This window comes from Triticum aestivum, chromosome 6A, assembly GCF_018294505.1.
Source record: "Triticum aestivum cultivar Chinese Spring chromosome 6A, IWGSC CS RefSeq v2.1, whole genome shotgun sequence".
In the NCBI taxonomy this organism is placed as follows: domain Eukaryota; kingdom Viridiplantae; phylum Streptophyta; class Magnoliopsida; order Poales; family Poaceae; genus Triticum; species Triticum aestivum.
Genome location: NC_057809.1, coordinates 573,802,410 through 573,811,798, shown reverse-complemented (window position 1 = coordinate 573,811,798; position 9,389 = coordinate 573,802,410).

Genomic DNA, 9,389 nt, shown 5'->3' with positions numbered 1-9,389 from the left:
CCGAACGTTTGCTTCCAACTAGAAACGAGAAATAAAACTACGTTGTGGGTATGAAGTGGATAACTTTGTATGATATCAGAGAGCTAAAATATGAAAGTAGGTGTTGTTATCATAAAGTTAGAATATATTTTACTAAATATTATAAATAGAGAGTGTGGAATAATGGTGGATCGGTGTGCGGAATTGTCCTAGGCAATTGTTAAAAAGACCGGTAATCACTATTGCAGTTTCATATGAGGGAGAGGCATAAGCTAACATACTTTCTCTAATTGGATCATATGCACTTATGATTGAAACTCTAGCAAACATCCGCAACTACTAAAGATCATTAAGGTAAAACCCAACCATAGCATTAAAGCATCAAGTCCTCTTTATCCCATATGCAACAACCCCCTTACTCGGGTTTGTGTTTCAGTCACTCACGCAACCCACTATAAGCGACTCATAAACGTATTGCAACACCCTACAGCGGGAATCCCTCACGCTTGCGCGACACGGAGGGCACCACAGGACAGCACCAAAGTAAAACATACAACTCATACCAATCTAGATCATCAATCAACCCAAAGACAAAATCTACTCAAAACATCATAGGATGGCAACACATCATTGGATCATAATATGTGGCATAAAGCACCATGTTCAAGTAGGGATTACAGCGGGGTGCGGGAGAGTGGACCGCGTAAAAGAGATGAGGATGGTGATGTTGATAAAGACGATCACCGCGGCGATGATTCCCCTCCCGGTGGCACTCCGATGCCACCGAGAGAGAGGAGGAGAGGTTCTCCCCCTTGTGCTTCCTCCTCCATGGCCTCCCCCCTGGATGGGGAGAGGTTCTCCCTCTGGTCCTTGGACTTCATGACGATGATGGCCCCTCCGGGATCCTCCTCCATGCCCTCCAGTGATGATGTCCCTCTCCGGCAGGGTGCCAGAGAGGGCCTAGATTGGTTTTCGGTGGCTACAGAGGCTTCTAGCGGCGGAACTCCCGATTTAGGTTAATTTTCCGAGGTTTCTATATTTATAGGAATTTTTGGCGTTGGTCTCATGTCAAGGAGGTGCCCGAGGCATCCACGAGGCAGGCCCACGCCCCTGGGGGGGTGGGCGCGCCCCCCACCCTCGTGGACGCCCCGGGATTGTCCTGGCCCAACTCTTTTACTCTTGGGTCTTCTTTTGGTCCATAAAAAATCGTCAAAATTTGGCACATCAATTGGACTCAGTTTGATATTCCTTTTCTGTAAAACTCAAAAACAAGGAAAAAAACAGAAACTGGCACTGAGCTCTAGGTTAATAGGTTAGTCCCAAATAGCATATAAATGCATATAAAACATCCTAAGTTGATAATATAATAGCATGAATACTTCATAAATTATAGATTCATTGGAGACATGTCAATGTACTAGTCTCTGACACAGGTGTAGCCAATAGCCTTATTTGGTCCAGGCAACATTGCCACGCAAGGAGAAAGTTACGCTTGGTCCAGGCTGGTCATCCTGCCTGGGCTAGATATTATATTTTATCGGTATTTTTTAATTAGGCCAGGCTGCTAGGGGAGTTCAAGCCAGACACTCAGTTCTCCTCGCAGGCATCAACCAAACAGACATCAGGAAGATTCCAGGCACACGCCAGGCCAGGCTCCTCGAGCTGTGGAAGTGATCAAAACTGACCCGAGCTACATAGGCATGCTACAATTGCGTAACAGATATACTGTCAATAAAAAGCCTAATGTAAAAACATAACTTCTGACTAACATGCATTAATTGATGATGTGGTAGCGCTACATGTGAAACAATAATAATTTATATTACTCAGCCACTTATAAGGCTCCACTTATCCCCACTGATTTGTATTACTCAACCACTTATCCTCCAAAATTTTGATTTGGGTTTCATCCTTTGTCATTAAACTATCAAAGGAGAGAAATTCCCCCTTCACTTTACATATCAACAAATAACCCAAATCAAGTTACTCGACGAATAGGTCACGCATCGCACATTAGATAATTTATACAAAATGTTTATACTTATGGATAACTTGTTTTTATCATGTAATTTTTAATGAGTATAATGACTTAGTTGGCATAGTTAACCACTATCATGTTATATTCTTAATAAGTACAACGACTTAGTTGGCGTAGTTAACCACATAATATTCTTGATACACATTATTTGCAATATATTATACATAATGGTGCAGTTAACTACATAATGACTCTGTTATATTATTTTGCAATGAACTTAGTATATCATTGCATTCACTTGTGCTAAATTTGAATTGTGTATATATCATGCTAATGATCTCTAGAGCGTATGATCAAGCAAATATCTTGGTAGATATTTTAGAGTATGATTAGGTAAAGATATTTTTTTAGAGAAAAGGCATATGCCCGATTTTATAAATAAAGCCACCAGGCATAATCAACGCAACCAAACACAACAGCCCCGTAGGGAATAAACTAGCCAAAAAAAGTTTTAAAAGGGCAACACATACCATCGACTTACGCCCAAAAGGCCTATACAAGTAAAACTAGCTAGCATAAGACATAATCTTTAGGCGGGAGCAGCTAGTTCTTGGTGGGAGAGGGAAGACACCATCGAATGCACATGCGAGATCAATTTCTCCATCGCCATGCAATCAACCACCTTAATCAATAATTTCCACTTCTTTAGGAAATATAATAGTTTAAACAGGTAGTCAGTGATAAATAGTAAACTTATTTCTGGTGGTCCGTAAGACCTAGCACATAGCAAAAATACCAAAACAGAACAAATGTCTCTTCTGTCCCGACAGCTGAGAAGATAGCAAGTGAAGATCACCGAAGGAAGAGGGGGACCAGTCGACATCCATCCATGACCGGACGCAACACCAGAAAAAGTTAGCCAAGTCACAATTGAAGAAAATATGGTTGGTATCTTCACGCGCAGCACATAAAGCACATAGATCAGGGTCATTACATTTACGAATTTGATCAGCAACACACAGTCTACCATGAATAGCTTTACATAAAGATTTTAAATTTCAAGGGAACCTTGAAACGCCACATATCTTTAAACTTAGAAGTGGAAGAACCCACGATCAACCTAAAATAAAGAGACTTGATGGAAAATCAACCGAAAAAAGAATGACGCCAACCTCACCGTGCTGGCTGACTCCAAGAGCAAAGGAAAGATAGCAACAAGACGATGCCAAACCACCAACTCTTCGGGAGAGAGCACACCCTGGAGACCCGGGTCCCAGTTATTATGAGAATATTTCGAGATGGATATCCTAGGTTTAGAACAATACGAGAACAAAAACGGAAAAGAAGAGCAAAGAGGCGAATAACCATACCATCAATCAAGCCAAAAATGAACGGATTCCCCATTGCCAATTACAAATTTAACACCCGCAAGAAAAACTACAAATTTAACATGGCCGCAAAAGTCATCTCTAACTTTAACCAAATCCCGCCATAATTGAGACCCACTAGTGGAAGGAGCAAACATAGGGCTGCAGGTCAGAAAAAATTTGGCTTTGAGAATATCAAGCCACAAAGTCCCAGGTTCAGTAATGAGTATTTAGTGGTGGAGCTTGACAAGAATCTATGGGGGGCAATGACAAAAAAAATTAACCAAGCACAACAAACGAGAACTTGTAGCCTCCAGGAAAATTTAAAATTACATGACCCATATTGCTAGCTAAATACATGTATGATTAGCAACATATACTCCATAAGAGAACTAACTACACCAAAATATATGACTTGTCTACTTATTTCGTTCAGCCTTCAAACTTCAAACACATTGTGTGAGCCAACTTAGAACCACATTTACAATGTCGTGTGACCTCTTGTAAAGCCTGACCAAGTCCTCCAATTATCCCTAACATCTCCTTCATCATACATAAGATAAAGAAAAACTCGTATGAGGACAAAGAGCTGAAAGAAGTGTCAGCATCAGCACGTATTGATCCCACTACTGATCTACCAGAAGCCATATCTTGGATAACAAAATTTGCTGCATTAAACAACTTCATAAGGCTATGAATAGAACGAAAGTGAGAACCCCCACCTAGTGTCCCTAGGTCTTTTAAGTGATCGAATCTGATTTGCTCCTTGTTCTAGTCTATACCTTCCTTTTTCTTTCATATGTGCTAGTTCTACTAGCCGGGCATCATGGAGCTCATCATGGAGTTTTTTTATGAGGAGTCAAGAGTGTTTATAATGAAGATCAATTTCTAGAAAAACTAGGCAATAGGAACCACCTCTTTCGATGCATCTACTACTGCAAGTTGCAATCTATAAGCATATGGGCATACCTTCAGAAAAAAAAAGAGATTGCAATCCATTCAGTTCTCCTCTCATGTTGCTAGCCCCATCGTATCCTTGTCCACAAAGATTCTGAATATCAAAACTATTTAGTGATAATGCAGAGCACAATTTATCTTTCAATGTCATGGCCTTAGTGTTGGCCACATGTATCAAATCAAATAACCGCTCTTGTGAAAAGCCAGCTTCATTAACAAATCTAAACCAATGTCATTTGTTCTCTTTTCACCACATCACATGTCTCATCCACTAGAATAGAGAGTTTAGAATCCCCGATTTCTTCACGAATATGTCTCCTAACTTTATATGCATATATGGACAAGATTTCCTTTTGAATATCCGGAGCTGTGTACTTTGAGTTGTATGGAGGATTCCCCAAAATGACTTTGGCAAGATCAGGATTGAACTTGCGCGAGAAGCTCTAACAATTCAAGAAAATTCCCTTTGTTCCTTGACTCAACTTTCTCATTATGTCCTCTAAAAGCGCAAGATCGAAATGTGAGTCACCTAACAACCACAACATATGCTTTTAGCCTTAAACGGCTTCTCTCTGCCTTTTCATCATCCTTTGTTGCTACAACATTTTCTAAATGGCCTGCCTGGTTCAATAGTGCATGACGTTCTACGGCTGCATTGTTATGAGTATTCTCCACCACCACTTGATGATCAAACATCTTTCACGACCGAAGTATTCATAATGCCCAAACCCTCAAGGTTTTTAGGCTTGCACATTAACTCTCATTTAACTAATATGTACTTTCTTTTATTATATTTATTTTTAGCGTGTAGTGATTGATCCTACATTCCTACTGATATGATGATAGAAACCAGACGCTCCGTCGTTGAACAGTAAACGGAAAACCAGACGCTCCGTCGTTGAACAGTTCCTCCATGCCGATGGGTGATCGCGCTGCATGCGCGGTGCACTAGACGCGAGTTTAGTCGGGCCCCGAACCAGACTGGTCGAGCGATTAGCATGGGCACGCATGACAGCTCGTGTTGCTGAACTCATTTTTGCCGCCCGCATCCACATGGATTTTGCTGGCTCAACGTCTTGTGGTGCCACATGCCTACGCCCAGCTTTCCAAGGTGTGGGCGATGCTGCGACATCAACTTCAAAGCAACGAATGATACGGCATCAGCCTGCTGGTTAACTACGGCCGTTCGAATCATTCGGCACGTACTCCCTCCGTTCCAAATTATTCATAGTAAAAATGAATGTATTTAGAATTAAAATACATCTAGATACATCCATACTTGACACCGAAGAAGTACGCGACATGATGGTATGCCGCTTCGCCGCCGTGAAGTGCCGTGTTCGTTGAACCTGGCCTGGAATCCCGAATAGTGGGAAAGTGAGCCGAGCGTCTTCGCAAGATGACGACGATACTGTCTTTCTCCTCAAGGTGCTCTGCAACTGCAAGTCATGTGTTTCTTGATACTGCTGCTTAGCATTTCTGTCACTGTCCACACTCTTTTCTGGATGAAAGAGATCAATGTTCCATATCAGAGTAACCTTGACACCGATCCAGTCCCTCTTTTGGGGTTAGAATAGAATACCATATACTCCAACAAAAGGAATAACTATGACATACTGACATTGATCTGGAACCAACGGCTACTTTGTTGGAGTACGAAGCAGAGCCAACGTTGGCCCTGAGGTCAAGAGAAGAAATATCCTATCCTTGTCAGAATATTAATTTCAAACAAAAATGGGCTCGGAGAATACAGTGTACAGTACGTGTTAGTCTTTTTTTTAACTTGAATTCCCTATTTGGCGCATTTTACATCAAATTGGCGACGCCACACTCCCTAGAGTAACTTTTATCTTTTGAGTGATGGCCCTTCCAACGGCATCGTCGAACCACTAAGGTCGACTTTTGTCTCTGCTCGACAGGTGAGTCTTACACCGCTAGCGCACATGAGAGTACCCAACTAGCTAAATGGGCCAGGTCAATTTAGTGTATCGCACTTTGAAGAAATCTGGTTTTGGGAACTCCTAGAAGGTTCCAGAACTGTTTTTCTAAAGGTTTTTCTGGCTTTTTTTACTTTTTCGATTTTATTTCCTTTTTGTTTTTAAAAAATGTTCACAAATTTCAAATATTGTTCGGGATATCAAAAGGTATCCATGTTTTCTAAAAAAATGTTCACAAATCCAAAAAAAATTGCATTTCCAAATTTTTATTGGAGTTTCAATAAATGTTCCCGTTTTTAAAACAATTTTATTACTTTCAAAAATTGTCTGCATTTAAAAAAAATGAAAATTTAAGAAAATGTTTTCATTTATCAAAAGATCTTCATGAAACCAAAAAATTATTGAGTTTCTAAACAAGTATTCATAGTATTTTTTGAAAAACATGGTTTCAAAAAAATGACCATGTTTTCAAGTTTGAAGTTTCAAAACATTGATAGAGATATTCTTAAAGTTTGAGTTCTAAAAATATGTTCACAAATTTGAAAAATGATTGTGTTTATAAAAAAATCTCTTTTCCCAAAAATTTGTATTTAAAATTTAAAAGAATGTTTGGATCTGCCGTTGTTGATAGTTCTTAAAGTTTAGCGTTGCCTAGTAGTTAGCAAAGCTCGCCAGTTCTACCGGCTGAAATTTAACCGCTTTGCACTACAGTACCAGTCATTGCAGGGCCAACCCAGTCGGGCGAGCCCCCTTTGTGATGTGCGTCTATTTGATGCAGAACACGACGTATAGGAGCCAAATTCCCTATTTGACGCCTTGTGCGTAAAATTGGTGCCACCATGCATTTTGCGCACACGAGAGGAACCGAACTAGGTAAATGTGCGTCCTAGTTTGCTGAAATCGACTTTTGTGAACCTCTTGGAAGGTTCCTGATCGGTTTTGGGAACCTTCTAGAAGGTTCATAAACCGAGTTCTCGGGTTACCTAAAAAAACCTTTTGGGCACTTCAGTTTTTATTTATTTATACAATTTTCAAGTCTTTTTACAAAAAAACATTCACAAATTTCCAATATCATTCCGAATTTAGAAAAAATATATTTTTCAGAAACTTTGTTTAGAAACTCAAAAAACTTCCATGTTTCATTTCCTGTCATTTTCAAAAAATGTTTGCATTTTCATTTTTTTCTAAAAATGTCTCCTTTTTGAAAAAATGTTCATGTAGTGTTCACATATTCAAAATTTTGTCGTGTTTCTAAAAACATTGTCCGCATTTCAAGAAATATTCACTTTAAAAAATATGTTTGAAATTTAAAAAAATGTTCACATCTGTTAATCCTTGCATGTACATGTTTTTTATTGAGAATTTTGACCGTTTTGGCACTACAGTACAACCTATTGCTGGCCCAGCCCAGTCAGGTGAGGCCTTGTGCGACGCGTGTATTTGTTGCCGAACGCTGCATATAGGAGCCACATTTCCTATACAGTACATATAGCGCCTGTTAATGTGTAATCATAGCGACAAACTCCGATTGCACGTTAATGGGCGTTATAGGTGCTGTATAAAGCCTGTTGGTTGATTGTCCTAAGAATGCATTGATATTAATAAAGCGCCATGGATTGCCCGCAAAAAGAAACGTGTAACCGGAGCGCTCACACACTCCACAACGTATTTCCCCGCATAGGCTCTTAGAGCCTTTAGTTCATAGGAATGGATTCCTATTTCTACATAGGATTGGTTCCTATCCTCCACATTTCATAGAAAAATAAAAAAGAGTCTAGACTCAATGAAAAAATTCCTTTGATGTCAATCAAATGACATCTTGTTTTCTATTCTACTCATAGGATTTAAGATACATGTCATCTCATTTCCTACAAGATTCCTATTCCTATGATAATCCTATCCTATGAACCAAAAGAGGCCTTAGGTTTTTTTGTCACCGGTTTTTCCGCCGGCTTTTCTGGTTGGTTTCCCTGTCGCCTTTTCCCAGCATGAGTGTTTCCGGGTTTTCGTGTCTTTTTGCTTTTTATTTTTTATGTTTCTTTTTTTGTCTCTTTTAAATTTAAACCTTTTCAAAGTTATTACATTTTTTAAAATTCGCAAACTTTCCTGTTAATGAACCTTTTCAAGTCATTTAACTTTTTAAATATTCCTGATTTTTTAGAATTCATGAACTTTATTCAAATTCCCTAACTTTTCTCAACTTCATGATTTTTTTTGAAAATCCACAGATTTTTCAATATTCTATGACTTTTTTGAAATTCATGATCTTCTTGGAATTCTTATTTTTCCAAATTTAGGGTTTAAAAAAATTGAACTCACGATATTTTTTCAAAATTTATGAACTTATTTTTGTATTCATACTTTTATCAAAAGTTAACGGTCAACCCATCAACTAGTGAATGGCCAACCAGTCAAACCGATTAACCACACAAAAGAGCGGACAAAAACTCTGCCATCCCACGTGCGCAACCACACAAACTAGTGGACGAAAAAGGTTCATTCTGCCCCCACTTAGTCTCATTGCGTAATTAACGCTAACATCCCCGCATGGTGAGAGGTTGTCTGCTCGAGGACCTAGCCCCCTTGTGCGCTCATGTCAGAGAACTTCATGGAGCATTGGCCGTTGGCTGCTCCAGTCGCCGCCCTTACTCCTCAGGGCGCCACATGTCGAGAGATCGAGGCAATAGCCCATGCTTATCATCCTCATCTAGTTGGCCTCCATGGATGCGGGACACCATGAGGTCGCCAAATCCACCGCTGGCCGGTCAAAGGATCCTTGGAGGACGACTGTTGTTCGGAGCCTTGCTATCTATCTCCAATAGTCGTCCGACCCCCCATTGCTACCCACATGCCACGACCCTTCCCAACCAATGTCGCGTCCCTTTCCAACCAACGTCGCCGACAGCGTCACAGATGACGACATGACATCGTCGGGCCTCCTCACCTTCCTCCCTGCTCCCACCGCAGTGGTGCCGCTCTTCGAGTCGGCGGCCTGCAGGGCCGGGGTACGAGCGGGATCTGCGGCGACAACACCTCGGCCATTAGAGGGGACGATGCATCGGACGATTAGTTGACCCGTCCCGTCAACTCCGACGTGAAGGACGACCTCACATGTGCGATTGGAGGTCGGGGGGAGGGCTGCCGTACAACCAGTTCCTTGGTGCGTGCTTC